We start from the raw sequence: 16,595 nt of genomic DNA on the forward strand, positions 1-16,595 counted from the left end.
CCAAGTCATTTGCCAGTGCCTTGGAAGTTAATCTGGGGTCTCTAGACACATTTCTCACTAGTATTCTTTCCAGTCTCTCTGAAATATTTCTCTTTCTACCTCTGCCAGGCTTGTTCTGCACTGTGTTGCTGTCTTTGAATCTCTGAATGATGCCTCTCACTCCAGTTCTTGACACTTGGAAACGCTTGGATATCTGTGTTTATCCCACTCCTGCTTTGTGTGCATCAATAATTCTTTTTCTCAGGTCCAAACTGATTTCCTTTGTTTTTGGCATGTTGCTTCCTCAACTGCCAGCTCCATAATGAGGCTTTTATACCACGTTTTAACTTAAATGAGTTAATTAACTTAACTTAATTGAGTGCAATCATCTGTTTCACCTGATCACCTTTATGCACTTCACCTGAGAAGGTAAAGCACATCACTGCACAAAAGTGGCTTGTGTGATGACTTAATAAATGTTAATTTCTTAAAGGGGGCTAATAATAATGTCCCTGGTCATTTTAGCTTATTCTTACATAATAATATTTTGGTGCACAAATATAAATATTTTGGTCCTTCTAATGAAAAATTGTATGTTCAGAAATGCTCTGTTAGAACTGCCTTGCTCTGCTAAAAAGGATCTTGCCAGAATCTTGAGGAGACTTAACATTTCATAGGGGGGCTAATAATATCGTCCTCAACTGTATATATATATATATATTATACATACAGGTGTTGGACAATGAAACTGAAACACAATAATTGATTGTGGTGACGGACAGTTCTGGTGGAAACAGGAGAGTTGAGGTGCACATTGAATTCTGCGTGATTTGATCAGCCGTGGTTTTGTTGTTTGGATACAATCCGGGTTAGCACCCGAACATCCCTTTCAGACAGCTTCCTCTTACAGCGTCCACAGTTAATCCTGTTGGATGTGGTTGGTTCTTCTTGGTGGTATGCTGACATTACACTGGATATCGTGGCTCTTGATGCATCACAAAGACTTGCTGTCTTGGTCACAGATGCTCCAGCTTATCCGAACAGCTAGAGCCAAGCTCTCCCGGGGGATCAGAGAGGCAAAGCGCACCTACGCAAAGAAAATCCACGCCCACTTCCAGGACACTACTGACACTCAGCGCATGTGGCAGGGCATCCAGACCATCACCAACTACAAGTCACCCCCCCTGCTTGTAACAGTGATGCCTCCCTTCCAGATGCACTGAACTCCTTCTACGCAAGGAAGACTACACCTCCTCCAAACGACCAGGTACTGTGCCTGTCCTCAGCTGATGTGCGGAAAACTCTACTCAGAGTCAACCCACGGAAAGCCCCAGGACCAGACAGCATACCTGGCAGAGTGCTCAGAGGATGTGCAGAACAACTCACGGATGTTCTCATGGACATTTTCAACATCTCTCTGAGTACTGCAATCGTGCCGACGTGCTTCAAGACGACCACCATCGTCCCTGTGCCGAAGAAGTCTCAAGTGTCCTGCCTTAATGACTACCGTCCCATTGCACTTACTCCCATCATCATGAAGTGCTTTGAGAAGCTGGTCATGAGGCACATCAAAAACCAGCTCCCGTCCTCACTGGACCCTCTGCAGTTTGCGTATCGTCCAAACAGATCAACAGACGATGCCATCTCTACTGCGCTCCACCTGGCTCTCACCCACCTGGACAACAAAGACTGCTATGTTCGAATGCTGTTCATCGACTTCACTTCAGCATTCAACACCATCATCCCTCAGCATCTGATAGGAAAATTGAGCATGCTGGGCCTGAACTCCTCCCTCTGCAACTGGGTTTTAGACTTCCTGACTGAGAGACCACAATCAGTCAGGATTGGAAACAACACCTCCAGCACCACCATACTGAGCACCGGCGCCCCCCAGGGCTGTGTGCTCAGCCCACTGCTGTTCACTCTGCTGACTCATGACTGTACTGCAAAGTACAGCTCAAACCACATCATCAAGTTCGCTGATGACACAACTGTAGTTGGCCTCATCAGCAAGAACGACGAGTCAGCATACAGAGAGGAGGTGCAGTGGCTGACGGACTGGTGCAGAACCAACAACCTATCTCTTAACGTGGATAAAACCAAGGAGATGGTTGTTGACTTCAGGAGAGCTCCAGGTGTCCACCACCCGCTGAACATCAACGGCTCTGCTGTGGAAATTGTGGATAACACCAAGTTCCTCGGTGTTCACATTGCAGAGAACCTCACCTGGTCCCTCAACACCAGCTCCATAACCAAGAAAGCCCAGCAGCGCCTCTACTTCCTGCGGAGACTGAGGAAAGCACATCTCCCACCCCCCATCCTCACCATGTTCTACAGAGGGACTGTAGAAAGCATCCTGAGCACCTGCATTACCGTCTGGTTTGGGAATTGCAACACCTCAGACCGCAAGACCCTACAGCGGATAGTGCGGACAGCTGAGAAAATCATCGGAGTCTCTCTTCCCTCAATCACCGAGATCTACACCACACGCTGCATCCGCAGAGCCACCAGCATTGTGGACGACCCCACCCATCCCTCACACGGACTCTTCGTTCTGATGCCGTCCGGCAGAAGATACAGGAGCATCCGAGCCTCCACTACTAGACTCTGCAACAGCTTCATCCACCAGGCAGTCAGACTTCTCAACCCACAGAGACAGAACTGAACTCCCAGCCCACCCACCACTCACACAACACACTCGCACAAAACTAAACTGTACACCCCCCCCCTTTACACTCACAAGAACTGAACCTCACCCACACACACACCCAATCAGCACACAGAGGCTGACATGACTTTATTTGCTGCACTCTTAAAAACTATAAACTCTACCTCAGTGACGTGGGAAATTTCATTATCACAATGTTATTACTATTATAACCACCTTGTTATGACAGATGTGATCATTTTATGCATGTTCATTTTATTAGATGTGTTTAATCACACTAAATATTTACAGTGGTAATTCACTTCATATTAGCTTGTTTTGCAGAGTTACTCTTTAGGTCATTCTGACATTTGTGTACGCGCCAGCAGAGAAACCTTGTCTGATAACCATTCTGGGTAAACACCAGGATGTGACCGTGAAGAGGTTAGGCTGACATTTCTGACAGGAAACATCCTAAAAAACCCTGCCTGGGAACAGAAGGGAGTTTCCGTCTTGGCATAGAAGGGAGATTTGGAAGGACGCCGTTGCAAGCGGAAAACCATATGTCCAGTTATGGTTTATGGTTCCGGACACAGCGGAGCGGGGATAAATAACGGCTCTGAGAGACTGTTACTCTCAGAGCACTTTCAGAGCGTGATGATTTCATGACTGATTGTACTCTCAATAATTTGCATTAATAAAAACTTGTTACTCATCTGACACGACTCAGAACTTAATATTTGTCTTTATTAATCGTCACAGGTATTTCCACCACAAATTGGCGTCACGAACAGGATCCCAGAGTGATCGACGGACGGAGAAAGGTCCCTCTCATCGAGGACGCTCTCCGGTGAGACCGGACCCAAAACGAGGAAGGCCCACAGACAAAGGGACAGTACCGTGGGGGTGAAGGGGGGCAGGTCTCCATCCGCCGATCTGACGGGATTTAATAAGAACCTTGGTGGTAAGTGACAAAATCAGTTTTTGAAAAAAACTTAATATTAAATTCCCTCCACCGGTCCTCAAGCAGCTCCTTCTTGAGAATAAAATAGTACCTATATGGCAGTTAGCGGCCCTTTAAAGGGGTGGCAGTTAGCGGTATAGTATATGTGGCAGTTTTAACGGCATATAACTCGTGGCAGTTAACGGCGTCCAAAGACGCGGCAGTTAGCGGCGTGTGTACAAAACCCACCTGGTTGATAAGGTCTCTAAGTACAGACGTGTATTAGAGTAAAATAGGTCCGGACCGCTAGAAGGACTGCAAGAATAGAGGAGGGTGAGAACAATTTTTGGGAACTAAATTTCTGAGTCAAAGTCAAGTGAGAGAACAACAAAATGGGATCCCACTTAGCTAAAGAATTAAAATATAACCCAAAAATACACACTGCTCCATTATTTCATGAGATGAGTAGAAATTATGGCACAGAGAGTGTAATGTATGTTCCAATTTGGATTAGATACTTTGGGTTTCCAGTAAATGGCAGTCTTGGTGTTAAATATTTAGGGAGATTCAAGCAGAGGATACAGCAGCCGCCCATGGGGTGTCCACGGGCAGTAACTAATCATTGGAAAAAGCATACGGAAAATATGTTAAGGGCAGCAGGGTTTTGGATAGAGGAGGCAGAAAAACGGGAGAAAGAAAGGGAGGGGGGTGCAATTAAACCCATGTCTCAGTGTCTCTCAGCAGTGCTCGATCCTGACCTGGACGCCGCCTGTCCCCGACGCCCACCACCTAACAACAATCAAGTAGGCGCTCCAGCAGCTGAGGCACCACCACCACCAGCAGCTGAGATACCACCACCGCCACCACCACCAGCGTATGCAGGCCCATTTCAACCCGGTCCATATGCAGAACTGAGGGAGAGGCTGGATGAGATGATAGCCAACACAAGTTTGGGGACCAACGCCCCAGCAAGTTCCCCGGTGTCAAGCAACACAAGGCAAAGGAGGCCAGGGGGGGGGCAAACCAATCTCCCTCCTGCAAAGCCCCAAAACACAGGGCGTTTGGACCAGTCAGATGATCTGATTTTTGTAGGACCGATGGTGGAAGTAGCAGGGCATGAAGGGCCAATGCTAGTTCACAGATACTGGACTGAAAAGGACATTTTGGAAGTTTCTACTGGATTACCAGACCCACAACAAGTTGGAGGAAGGAAATTCGGAAATGAATTTGAGAACTTTTGTATTTCGTGCCGACCCACAGCCAATGAGATAAAGCGCATCCTGATGAGAAAACTTGGATCAAGTTACTGCAAGATTGACAGAGGCTGGCCGCAGCAGGACATCAGACTGGGTGATGTTCAGTGGAATCGAGATCCTGCAGCAGACCCAGATGTGAATTTGGAGTACAGGAATATGATAAGAGACTTAAAAGAGCGTCTTGTTGCAGCTTTTCCCCTTCACGTCAACATGGGAAAAATCGCTGAATGCAAACAGGAAGACGGAGAGACTGTGCAGGATTATATGGTTCGTTTAACCAGAGTCCACACTGATCATAGTGGACTTGACGCTCCTGCAGCCAGAGCAGAAAATGCTGATGCGGTTTCTTCCTGGGAAGCACACTTGCGCAATAGCTTCCTACTGGGACTGAAGCCAGAATTGGCCAATTCCATCAAACAACACTGTATTGGATATTATCGACAACCTCTCAGCGTTATTGAAGATCATGCCAGACACTATGAGATTCTCTTCAAAAATCAAGAGAAGAAAAAGGAGAAGAAAAAGTCTGAAACGATGGATCAAGCTATGTTAACGATGGTACAGCAGGTAACGGAGCTAACTGTAAGCTCCCAGAGAGGAAAAGGAAGAGCACGAGGAAAAGGAAGAGGTAGAGGAAGAGGTGGACGAGGTGGACGAAGTGGATTTGCTGGTAACGGGCCTGTATTCCGACCACCAGCTCCTCAACAACAGCAACAAAACAGTCAAGAGGACGAAACTGAAGTGGATTGGACAAACAGGTGTTATGCCTGTAGAAGGGAAGGACACTTTGCTAGAGACTGTCCTGGAGAAGTTGACAGCAGTGCGTCAAACAAGTGACGGGCGGCGGAGAGGCAGGACGGCACAGACGAGTCCACTGAGTCATCGGACAGGGAAGTAGATCTTTCTTTCTCTTACCTTAGTTTAGTGCAGCAATTAACCAATAATCCTACAGCAATGCCAATGTTAAATGTTGAAGTATGTGGAAAGACATTGAAATTTATGGTTGACAGCGGTGCTGGTTATTCTGTAATTAGGGCTGAGGATTTGAAATGTGAAACGCAACCAGGAAAACATACAGCATTAATTGGGGTAGGAGGGCAAATAGTTAAAGAAAAGGTGTCTGTGCCTCTCCAATGTTCTTTAAATGATCGATCCTTCTCTCACTGCTTTTTGATCTCCTCAACGTGCCCAGTAAACTTGTTGGCTAGAGATTTGATGTGTAAATTAGGTTGTAACTTGATTAGCTCACCAACTGGTTTATCTATAGAATTTGAACAACCATGCATGGTCCAATTTGCACCTGGGGCTCCAGGATATGCATATATGTGGCGTTGTGTAGAAGAACAGAGTGAAACAATGAAACATTTTCTGTCAGAAACAAAGAAACTGGTGACAAAGCCTTTAGAGTGGAAGCAAACTGATTTGCATTGTACATCCCACATTAGCAGTGGGCCAGACCATGAATACGAACAGTTATTTTACCACCAGACTTCAGAACCACTATCTACAACATTTTTAATTTGGGACAGTGAAAAGGCAGCAGCTATGGTCTCTTTAACTAGACAGCAGGACACTTTGTTCACAGTAGAAAATTCCTCCCCTCACATCTCCCTGGCCAGAGTTAACCATACCGTGCCATGGAAAAATATTGGTCCATGGGCTTTACGGGTGGCCAGGGCTAAAGATTGGGTTAATATAAAACACCCCAATGTGCAGCACAGCGCCTCCACCCACACGTGGAGATGCCCTTATCAGTATCGTTTGAAAACAGAGCCTACAGTGGAGCTGTTTGGCAGCGCGCCACTGGTGCAGGCGGTTTCGCTCACAGAGGAAGAGGAACTGGAGCTCAGCTCTCTCCCTCCTCAGCTGTGGGCCAGCAGTAAGTATGATGTAGGGTTGATTAAAGGCTGTGAACCTGTGTCCATTACACCTAAGTCTTCATATAGGCCTAGACAAGCTCAATATCCTTTGAAACCTGAAGCAGTTGAAGGCATTAGGCCCGTGTTTCAAGCTCTTCTTGAAAAAGGGGTCATAGTGCCATGCGCAGACTCACCAGTTAGAACACCAATCTTTCCTGTTAAGAAGCCCGGCCGGGATGAGTGGAGATTTGTACAAGATTTGCAAGCGGTAAATGCAGCAGTTCAAGCGCGAGCCCCTGAGGTTCCAAATCCCCACATTATTTTGTCTCAGATACCAACGGAACACACCCACTACAGTGTAGTGGATCTGGCTAATGCATTTTTCAGTGTTCCAATTCATCCAGACAGTAGATTCTGGTTTGCATTCTCCTTTGAAGGGAAAGCATATACTTTTACGAGGTTGTGTCAGGGTTATTGTGAGTCACCTACTATCTATAATGCTGCACTGAGAGATAGCCTGGCAAGCTTAGTTCTACCGCAAGGGGTCACTCTGGCGCAGTACATGGATGATCTTCTCATCTCTGCCCTCTCGCGGCAGCTTTGTAAACAAGCCACATTACAGTTGCTGAAACACTTGGCTGAGCAAGGCCACAAGGCCAGCAAAGCAAAATTACAGTACTGTAAGACTGAGGTTACTTTTGTGGGCCATGTCATAAGGGCAGGAGAGAGATGCATGGCAACTGACAGAATTGAGGCAATTTGCCAAATTCCTAAGCCCACAACAAAGAAGCAACTGCTTTCCTTTTTAGGAATGTGTTCATACTGCCGCACTTTCATTTCCTCCTATGCAGAGCAGGAGGGCCCTCTCAGAGATATTATTCCTACGAAAGGGGTTAGCACTGCAAAACTGCAGTGGACACAAGAGGCAGAAGAAGCATTTATACAGCTTAAGGTGGCTTTGCAAAATATGCCAGCATTGGGCATACCTGATCCAACTAAACCTTTTGTTCAGATGGTAGATGCAAAAGGCATCTATATGACTTCAGTGCTTACTCAAAAACATGGAGATAAGCTTCGCCCTGTTGCATACTTCTCTTGTAAGCTGGACTCAGTGGCTCAGGGCCTGCCCACCTGCCTTAGAGCAGTGGCAGCAGCAGAAAAGGCACTAATAGCTTCAAGAGACATAGTGGCTTATGCTCCACTTACATTAAAGGTACCACATGCAGTGCACAACATTCTCCAAGATCAGAGAGTTGCACATCTATCAGCCCAGAGATGGCTGCGATATCACACTGCTTTACTTGACATGCCTAATGTTACAGTACAACGTTGTAGCACGCTCAATCCTGCTTCCCTCCTGCCAACTCCAGAGGATGGGGAGCCACACGACTGTCAGCTGTTGCTGCAGCACGCGTGCACACCACGAATAGATTTGCAAGAAGAGCCATTGCACAATGCGCAAATGGAGCTCTTTGTTGATGGCTCAGCAAGCAGAGATAAGACAGGAACGAACAGAGTAGCATACGCTGTAGTGTCAGCCACAGAGGTCTTGGACACTGGCGTTTTGCCCAGCTCTTACTCAGCACAGGCAGCTGAGCTAGTAGCCCTTACAAAAGCATGTGAATTGGCAAAAGGTCAATCATTAAATGCGTACACTGACAGCAGGTACGCTTGGGGCGTGGCAAATGATTTTGGTTTCATGTGGAAGCAGCGTAATTTCCTGACAAGTTCAGGAACAAAGATCAAACACCATGAGCTGATTAACAACTTGCTTTCTGCTCTTTTGCTTCCCTCACAGATCGCAGTAATCAAGTGTGCCGCACACACATCCACAGGAGATCCAGTAAGCAGGGGAAATGCGTTTGCAGACAGCGTCGCTAAGCACACAGCTCATAACGCAAACATCACAGCTGCACAAATTTCTACACCAGAGCAGGAGAAACCTTCCTTAATTGACATTCAGTCAATGGCAACACCATTAGAGAAAAACTTGTGGGCTAAAACTGATTGTTACAAAGACAATGGCATTTGGAGACAGAAATCCACCAACAGGCCGCTCCTGCCCAAACAATATGCTAAGGTTTTGATCAAAATTGTCCATGGGAGGAGTCACATGGCCAAGGGAGGGATAGTAGAGCAGATTTCCAGGTATTGGTATGCACCTGGACTCCATACACTTGCCCAAAATTTTTGTTCTTCATGTCTCATCTGTGCTCAACACACACACAGACATGCTGCACCACTCACACAGCAGCCAGCAGGTCATCCACCTGCCACAGAACCATTTCAACACTGGCAGATAGACTTTGTAGAGCTAACTCCAGCTGAAGGAAAAAAGTTTCTCCTGGTCTGTGTTTGCATGTTCAGTAAATGGATTGAAGCTTTCCCAACAGGTAAACAGGATGGAGAAGCAGTGGCTAAAGCATTTCTCAGAGAACTGATCCCAAGATTTGGTCTGCCAAAAAGGCTTTCTAGCGACAATGGCACACCATTTGTACACACAGGGCTCAAAAGTTTGACCAAATATTTGGGTATTGACATGCACAAGCATTGTAGTTACCACCCCGCCTCAGCAGGGGCAGTAGAGAGAGCAAACGGCACCATCAAAAATGGATTGGCAAAAATTACACAGCAAACAGGTCTAAATTGGGTTAAATGTCTCCCTCTGGTCCTGTGGCAAAGCAGAACCAGGGTGCAAGCAAAAACAGGCCTAAGTGCATTTGAGATTGTTTTTGGCAGACCTCCCAATGTAGGAGTGGGGCCCCCCCCACTGGAGGATCAACTGTTAGACCACACACTTGTTGAATACTGTATCTCATTGCATGATTCTCTTTTGTCTGCATCTCGACAGGTAAAAGCTGTGCTACCTCAACCAGCTGACCAACCCTTCCATAACCACAAGCCAGGAGACTGGGTGCTGATCAAGGATCTGCGGAGACGAAGGTGGAACCAGCAAAGGTGGACTGGACCTCATCTTGTGCTCCTGACGACCCACACTGCGCTGAAGATTGAAGGACGTGGAACCTGGGTTCATCACACACACTGCAAGAAGGCCCCCACCAAGCCTGAAGAAGAGGAAGCTCTGGTTGATCAGTGAGTGGGTGTCTTAAGGTCTCACGGCTGGTGGGACGAGTGCGATTGGGCGTGCCCGCACTCTGAGCACTAAAGTGTCTACATAGGCTAGGGGCACCCACCCTGATAAACCAGTATCACCATGCTGTGGCTGTTAATGGTGGTGACCCTCCTACCTGGGTCCCATCAGTCCCTTCAGGACCGAGTGGAACAACAATGCTTTGGAAACAAAGCATGCATGGCCACAGTAGCAGCAGCTGACGAGGTGTCTCCCAACAGAGAATGTATTGTCTGCCATAAGCTTGCTGTCCCCTGGATACCGACTCCTTTAAACAATGTGACCGCTGCTACATTGCTGAAGGATCCAGCAGACTGTGCTCTAGACATGCAGATGGCATTTATGCTAAATGTATCAGCCCATTTCGCAGCCACGAAACAAAGCCCTCCATTTAATGGAAATGTGACTGCTATGTTTCAGATGATGCCCCGATGTAACATGACCCACCCCGGACCAAGATATGAGCCAAAATTTGCGAACATGTCTTTCACCACGGTGCCCCCTCTCAATGCATCCACCTGCATGTGCTCATCTGGAATAAGAGGAGGGCCTCGTTTAGGGTACACTGACTGTAAGGTTAACATCACCTTCTATGATAGCATAGGCTTCAACTGTTCAATATCGGATGGCACTCACACCGTGAGACCCAACTACACAGAATGTCACATCATGTCAGGGGCCCGAACTTCGGGACCTGTGAGCTGGGTGTGTGGCCAAACTGCCTACACCAATCTACCACGAAAGAAGAGCCGGAACGGGACTTGGGTCCACTCATTCCCTTGGAATGGGTGTTGCGCTCCAGCTATGGTGGTCCCACACATGGCAGTTCTCCCTAAGAACTCTTTGACTAGGAAACGACGTGCCTTGGGTTCGAAATACAACGGGTATGTCCTGGCTGACCCTTGGACAACACCTGGAGCATCAGTTGGATGGTCCCTTTTCCTAGGAGGTGGAACAACTGCTACTTTGAATAAGATCAATGGACTTGCATGGCAAATGTTGGTTATGGCTAATAGTAGCACCGAAGCCTTTTTTCTAATAAATGCAGAGATGAGGGCCATACGTCAGGCTGTACTTCAGAATAGAATGGCTCTTGATCTTTTGCTAGCCCATGAAGGGGGAGTGTGTCAGGTTTTAAATACCTCTTGTTGTTTTTCAATTCCAGATTATTATGAGAACATCACTGACCTTGTAAGTCACATGAAACAAGCAATCCATGAACCTCCACCTGTGAATGAGCCATGGCTAGCATGGCTGGAGTCTTTTTTAGGGCCATGGGGACGTTGGCTACTGCCTATGGTCCTCCCTATTATTTGTTTGGGACTCCTTATCCTATGTATCGTACCATGTGTTATGAATTGTATCTCAAATATGATTACTCGTGCATTCAGTCACTACCAGATGTTTCAGATGATTCCAGGTTACGAAGACCCTGTTATAGGGCTATCCCGAATGTTTACTGAGGAATCTCAGTATGAGAATGCGAGCAATGTGTAGGAAATTGTGTGAGTTGATTCCTAGAATCAAAAGGGAGGAGTGACGTGGGAAATTTCATTATCACAATGTTATTACTATTATAACCACCTTGTTATGACAGATGTGATCATTTTATGCATGTTCATTTTATTAGATGTGTTTAATCACACTAAATATTTACAGTGGTAATTCACTTCATATTAGCTTGTTTTGCAGAGTTACTCTTTAGGTCATTCTGACATTTGTGTACGCGCCAGCAGAGAAACCTTGTCTGATAACCATTCTGGGTAAACACCAGGATGTGACCGTGAAGAGGTTAGGCTGACATTTCTGACAGGAAACATCCTAAAAAACCCTGCCTGGGAACAGAAGGGAGTTTCCGTCTTGGCATAGAAGGGAGATTTGGAAGGACGCCGTTGCAAGCGGAAAACCATATGTCCAGTTATGGTTTATGGTTCCGGACACAGCGGAGCGGGGATAAATAACGGCTCTGAGAGACTGTTACTCTCAGAGCACTTTCAGAGCGTGATGATTTCATGACTGATTGTACTCTCAATAATTTGCATTAATAAAAACTTGTTACTCATCTGACACGACTCAGAACTTAATATTTGTCTTTATTAATCGTCACAGGTATTTCCACCACACTCAGTAACTGCTGTGATTATATATGTTCTATATGTTACAGTATGTCACACATCTCTGCACCTTATCCCCACTATACACTTTATTATACCGTATCGGTACTGCACTGTCCTGTCTTTAAATTGTCTCGTCTTTTGTATTTATTGTATTTATTGTTATTTAGTGTTATAATTTTATAATTTTATGTTGCACTGTCGTCACTCCTGCACTTTATGTTGTCTATTGCTTGTGGTTCTATGTTGCACCATGGTTCCGGAGGAACGTAATTTCATCACACTGTGTACCTGTACTCAGATGTAATGACAATAAAAGCCTCTTGACTCTTGACTTGACCAGCAAGATGTGCACCAACAATTTGTCCTCTTTTGAACTCTGGTATGTCTCCCATAATGTTGTGTGCATTGTAATATTTAGAGCAGAACTGTGCTCTTACCCTGATAATTGAACCTTCACACTCTGCTCTTACTGGTGCAAAGTGCAATTAATGAAGATTGAACACCAGGCTGCTCCCATTTAGACATGAAACCTAAAATCCCACTAAAATGATGACAGGTGTTTCAGTTTCATTGTCCAACCTCTGTATATTTGTATGTATATAACTGTATACTTCAGAGTAAATGAGGAGGTATGTACAGTACAGGTATGCTTCTCTCGCACAGAACACTTTCTGCAGCTACACCGACCCCTCCGCCTCCACCCACCTCCATCCCCCATCCCCCCCATACTGACGCACTCGTGGTCACATGACGGCAAAAGATGGTATCAGAAGTGGATCGATACAGAGGAGCCGGATGGGCTGTCTGTCTGAGCCGAGTGATGGCGGCTGTTTCCATCAGCACTCGCTCTGACCGACACTTATCACATTAACTCATCACACACAGCATCCCCACACTCACAATACTGTACTCTCTCACTCTTTCTCTCACTCCTCATCCCTCTCTCTATATCCCTCGATCTATCTATCTTTCTTTCTCTTTAATCCCTCGCTCATCACCGGCCCTGACCGACACTTATCACATTAACTCATCACACACAGCATCCTCACACTCACAATACTGTACTCTCTCACTCACTCTCTCTCTCTCTCTCTCTCTCTCTCTCTTTCTATACCTTTCTCTATCCCTCTCTTCTTAAACCTCTTTCTCAATCCCTTTCTCCCAATCCCTCTCTTTCTAGTTCTCTCTTTCTCTCTCTACCTGTCTCTATCTCCACTTCTTTCTATCCCTCTCACTATATTCCACAATCTTTCTCTCTATCCCTCTCTACCTCATCTATCTGTCTGTTAAGCCTTCTCTATCATCCATCCACGCCCTTTCTCTCTTTATCCCCCTCTCTCATCTATTCTCTCTCTCGTATTCTCTCTCTCTCTATCCCCCCTCTCTCTATCCCTCACTTTCTCATCTATTCTCTCTCTCGTATTCTCTCTCTCTCTATATCCCCCTCTCTCATCTATTCTCTCTCATCTATTCTCTCTCTCGTATTCTCTCTCTCTATCCCTCTCTCTTTCTCTTCCCCCCTCTCTCTCTGTCCCTCTCCATTCCTCTCTCAGTCTGTAATGTACTCTTTCAAAAAAAAAAAAAGAGAGAGAGATAGATGGATGGAAGAATGGAGGTATGCTTCTATGTATTCAGGTACACCAGTGCACTTAATCTTATTATTCATTATTATCCATAGTCCAGGCAAAAGTTTGGAAACACCTCAGATTCAGTGTTATTTCACTAATTTAAAATGTTATACATTGTGAACTTTAAGAAGGTCAGTCAATCCAAAACATGTCAAAGGTGTTATGATAAAACTGGCACTCATCAGGCTTGTACTGGCTTGTAGCAGTCTTAGAAACTGCAAGGTAACTGCTCCCCAGATAAGAGCATCTAAATAGTATTTTGGTTTGTTTAACACTTTTAAGTTACTTCATAATTCCTTATGTGATCCTTCATTGTCTTTCTGTATTTTATTGTCCTTTTTTCTCTCTGTTGCTTACTCTTACTAACTCCCACTCTCTTTCACTTCTCTCTCTCTCTCTCTCTCTCTCTCTCTCTCTGTACTGTAGTTGTGAGTGCAGTGTATGATGAGTTCAGTATAAACTGCTGACAGAACTGCAGTAATGCAGCATTCAGTTCATTATGACGATAACGACCCCATTAATCAATCATAAATCAGAGGCTCCGCCCCCGCGGCTGTGCGGGAATGTGCGCGAGGGGAAGAAAGCGAGAGGGACGCGAGCAGCGCGCCCAGCGAGAGGCGACACACTGCCCCCTGCAGCCCTGGCATTAATATTTCAGCTGCAGCGACAGGTGAGTCTCTGTGAAGTGAAATATCAAATAACACAAAGAGAGAGAGAGAGAGAATACAAACAGGGCGGAGGAAGAGAGGGGGGGTGACGGATGCGCGAGAGCGGGGCGATGCTGCGCGAGAGCGGTAAGACCGTCCACTTCACTGGATGGGGTCACGAGGAGGTGAAGGGTCGCGACCCGCATGCTTTCATTTATACGCCCTGCGGGGAAAAAGACAGCAGTTCAAAGAGAGACGAGTCGGGTTTCAATTTGGACACTTTTGTAGTGTGTGTGTGTGTGTGTGTAGGAAGTGTGTGTGTAGGAAGTGTGTGTGTGTGTGTGTGTGTGTGTGTGCACTGTGAAGTTTCACACTGGGAAATTCTTAGAAATGAACTTTACTCTGGCTACACACTAACATACACATACAGACACATATGCATATACATAGAGTATATAAATATATACTCATATATACAGCTCTGGAAAAAAAGAGCACTCAAAAATGATGAGTTTCTTTGATTTTACCAAATTAAAAACCTCTGGAATATAATCAAGAGGAAGATGGATGATCACAAACCATCAAACCACCAAACTGAACTGCTTGAATTTTTACACCAGGAGTAAAGCAGCATAAAGTTATCCAAAAGCAGTGTGTAAGACTGGTGGAGGAGAACATGATGCCAAGATGAATGAAAAAAAAACGTGATTAAAAAACAGGTTTATTCCACCAAATATTGTGTCAAATATTTCTGAACCCTTAAAACTTTATGAATATGAACTTGTTGTTTTTATCTTTGCATTATTTGAGGTCTGAAAGCTCTGCATCTTTTTTTTTTTTTTTGTTATTTCAGCCATTTCTCCGCATTTTCTGCAAATAAATGATCTAAATGACAATATTTTTATTTAGAATTTGGGAGAAATGTTGTCTGTAGTTTATAGAATAAAACAACAATGTTCATTTTACTCAAACATAAACCTATAAATAGCAAAATCAGAGAAACTGATTCAGAAACTGAAGTGCTCTCTTCATTTTTTACAGAGCTGAATATCTGTATGGGGTTCTTGAAGGGTTTTTTTCCAATTCTTAAGGGGAGGGTTTCACCTCTTACTCTTGGGGAAGAAGGGTGACACTCTGAAACATAAGAGATTAGAGTATAAATTGGGATTAAAAGGTTAGAAATGGGATTAAGCAAAGCTGATACACATGTGTAAATCTTGTGTATACAGTGTATTTGCATTCATATATTTTGCAGTTAGCTGGTAAAGCTAAGGGAATGTGTGTATGGTGATGGTGTTTGTGGGGGTGGAGGGTGGTGTTACCTCCCACATGTATCTGTTTTCTTGGCAGTGGGGTTTTATCGGTGTGTAGCGCTGTGGCGGCAGCGGCGTGACACATCCCTGACGCTGTGTAGGTGACGGTGCAAATGGCTCCATTCTGAAGCTCCGGCGACACGGCGATGTGATAGAGCGGCTGCTTTTAGCGCTACTGCTCTACGGCCGCTAGCGTCGGGACCGTGTGTGTGTGTGTGTGCAGTACTTGTTATGTGGAGCTGTGTGACGGATGGTGATAGCGCACACGCGGCTGTTATAATTGTTTTTGCTCTCTTGTGCGAGCGAGTGAGCGCACGCTCAGGTTGGTGCGTGTGCAGTGTGAGTGTGTAGGCTGGCTGTGTGGGGTTCGGTTTATTTCTGTACATGCTCAGTGTCTGTAACTGTCTGTATGTGTGTGTGTGTGTTCTGGTGGCAGTGTGTGATGGTATGACTGAGCTTCTGGGTGGTTCAGGTGGTTCTGTGGGTCGGTGCTGTAGTTGAGAGAGAGAGAGAGAGAGAGAGAGAGAGAGTGGACCGGGTTAAGAGTCATTAAGCATTATGTAATCTGATTTTCAGATAAACTGCATTGTAGTTCGCTGTTTTAGTGCACTGTGGACATTGTGAGTAGATCTAGAACACTGTGGGTCACTTTCCCAGACAGGGATTAACCCTAGATTATATTTTTGGTTTGATTAAATGCGTATTATTAGATAAAAAAAGAAACAGATTTATTCATATAATGTAAAACATATCTAGTAATACTGTTAGGAGTCTTGCCCAAGGACTCTTATTGATGTAGCACAGTATAGTCACCTAGAACAGGAATTGAACTGCAGTCTCCCAGAGGATGTAGTAGCTCACTGGAAGGTAGTGGTGTTATCCACTGCACCAAACCACTAACCTTTAAAAAATGCTTTTATTGTGTATTATGTGTATTTTCCGCCTCTGCAGCGCCCCCACAGGTTTAACTGTGCTATAGGCGAGGATGATAATGTGTGCATTTACATTGGTGCTGCTGCTGCAGCTCAGCCAATCAGCTCTCCCTCCAGCCTAGCCCCGCCCCTAAACCCATACAT

General features: G+C 45.4%; 1 protein-coding gene across 5 annotated transcripts in view; it reads right to left on the reverse strand.

Annotated features, from left to right (window-relative positions):
- diaph2 (diaphanous-related formin 2) overlaps positions 1–16,595 on the reverse strand; it is an 877,667-nt gene that overhangs the window by 521,519 nt on the left and 339,553 nt on the right. The gene's annotated exons all lie outside the window — the stretch shown is intronic.

This window comes from Astyanax mexicanus, chromosome 10 (assembly GCF_023375975.1).
Source record: "Astyanax mexicanus isolate ESR-SI-001 chromosome 10, AstMex3_surface, whole genome shotgun sequence".
NCBI lineage: Eukaryota > Metazoa > Chordata > Actinopteri > Characiformes > Acestrorhamphidae > Astyanax > Astyanax mexicanus.